Genomic DNA, 2,167 nt, shown 5'->3' with positions numbered 1-2,167 from the left:
ATACTATCATATGCCATCTGCTGGGGCTACCAAAATAGAAAATAGTCCTTACGTAGGCTACAGAAAATGATAGTGTATTATGATAAGTACTCTACTTGAAGTATCCTCTGGGAGTACAAAAGAGGCACTCCCAACTAGTTTGAGAAGATCAGGGAAGACCTTTTAGAGGAAAGTAATGCTGAGCTGGATTGTGAAGAATAAAGAAAAGTTAGCCAAGAAAAGGAGGTCGATAGTTGTACTAAACAAAGAGGGCAATGTTTTCCCAAACCTGGAGGCAATAGAAAGAATTGCACATTTTTCGTTCATGTAGTTCAGCATGGCTATAGCTTGGCTACATAGGGTGTGTGCAGGTAGGAGATAGGTTCAATAGGGTCAGATTTTGAAGTGTCTTATAAGCCCAACTAAGGAATTTATATATTATTCTAAAGGTTATGGGTTGCTGTTGAGGAACTTTTAAAATAGGACTGGATAAGATTTATGTTTTTAGAAAGACCACTCTGTCCAATTGCTTAGAGGGTTAGAGGTTGGTAAAACATGACAGAGATACTACTATTTTGTTGGTTCAGTTCAAATGTGTCAGTGCTCCAAGCAAGATGCCATTCATATGTATAAGGAGGTTTTATTCTAGTAGTAGAATATAAAACATTTTACAAGGCATTACGTGAGCCTGTTTGAAAGTAAAGGTTATATAGTTTTTCTAAAATTTCTTCCTAATTTTTTATTTTGAAAATCTTTAACTTACCAAAAAGATGAAAGAAAAATATCACAAACACCTATAAATACTCTTTATTCAGATTTATTATTAATCTCTTACAACATTTGCTTTTTCTTGCAGGCTCTCTGTTCCTTGCTGTCTCCCCTCACTTTCCAAGCATTCTACACACACATACACGCGCGCACACACACACACACACACACACACACATGTATGTGTGTATGTATATTAATATAGAGAGACTTTATTTGTTTACTGATCCACTGGGAATAAGTTGTGGATGGGATAACTTTTCCCCTAAATACTTTAATATGATTTTCTTAAGAATAGGAATATTCACAACCATAATACCATCATCACACCTAAGACAGTTGACATTAACTAATTAATGTTATATAGTATTACATTCTATATCCTGATTTCCCTAATTGCTTGAAAATGTTTTTGAAGTCTTTTTTGCTTTAACCTTAAAAAAAAATCTAGTATTCTATCAAGATTGACATTCATTGCCTTTGCTTATTAATATCTCTTTAGTCTCTTAATTAGAATAGTATCCCTCATAGCTTTTTATTTTTGTATTTTTTTTCAAAAGTTCAAGCCAGTTGTACTATAGACCATCTCACATTCTATATTTGTCTGATCTAGATTAAACTATAAATTTTTAATAGTTTCTTCAGATAAAACATGAAGTGTGACTATAAAATAATGAAACTGCAGTATGGCTTTCAGAAATGGTAGGTGTTTCTTGTCTGTAGCAGTAAGACATAACCTGGTACCATTTCTATAAACAGTGCTTTCATAGTCAGCCCTCTACAAGCAACTTTGAAAAATAGAAGAGTACATTGTTTTGTGTCCCTTTGAAAAAAATAGCTGTTATACAGGGCAAGGAAGGAATTTTGTTATTATTTAATGAGATACTACAAATGAGGTACTTGACATGTTCACTAAAGCTCAAAGGAATAAATAATGTCAAGAATTAGGTGTTTTAGATAACACAAAATATATAAAAAGGGTAGATACTATATATAAAATTGATTTATGAAGCACTGAAAATAGGAATCAGGAGACCTAGTAAATAGGAAAGACATTTTAGGACCTTTTCAAATTTTGTGTTTTCTGTGTTATATGAGTTGCCTCCAGTCCTTAGAAGGAGGCATGGGTGGATTGATGGAAGAATGAATAAATGGATGGTCATGAAACTAATGATTTTACAGTCACCTAAACAACTTATGGAAAATGCAGATATTAATAATGTAATTGTTACTAATAATGTTAGCAGATACTAATAATGTTTTTATTAGCACATGTGTTAGAATCTTAACATTTCAGAGCTGGAAGAGATATTAGTAATGAAATAATTTTTGTTCCTTTAAACCTGAGGAAACAAGCACAAAAAATTTAAAGTGATTTGAATTAGTGACAAAAAGAAATAAAATTTACTTGCTCAATTCC

At 32.3% G+C, this 2,167-nt stretch overlaps 1 protein-coding gene across 1 annotated transcript in view; it reads left to right on the top strand.

Moving 5' to 3' along the window:
* The window catches only part of IBTK (inhibitor of Bruton agammaglobulinemia tyrosine kinase), an 88,582-nt gene that overhangs the window by 57,279 nt on the left and 29,136 nt on the right, over positions 1 to 2,167 (top strand). The gene's annotated exons all lie outside the window — the stretch shown is intronic.

Source organism: Propithecus coquereli, unplaced genomic scaffold, assembly GCF_000956105.1.
Source record: "Propithecus coquereli isolate 6110/MARCELLA unplaced genomic scaffold, Pcoq_1.0 Scaffold127, whole genome shotgun sequence".
Classification (NCBI taxonomy): domain Eukaryota; kingdom Metazoa; phylum Chordata; class Mammalia; order Primates; family Indriidae; genus Propithecus; species Propithecus coquereli.
Note: the sequence above shows the minus strand (reverse complement) of the source record. Positions and strands in the feature narration are given on the sequence as shown.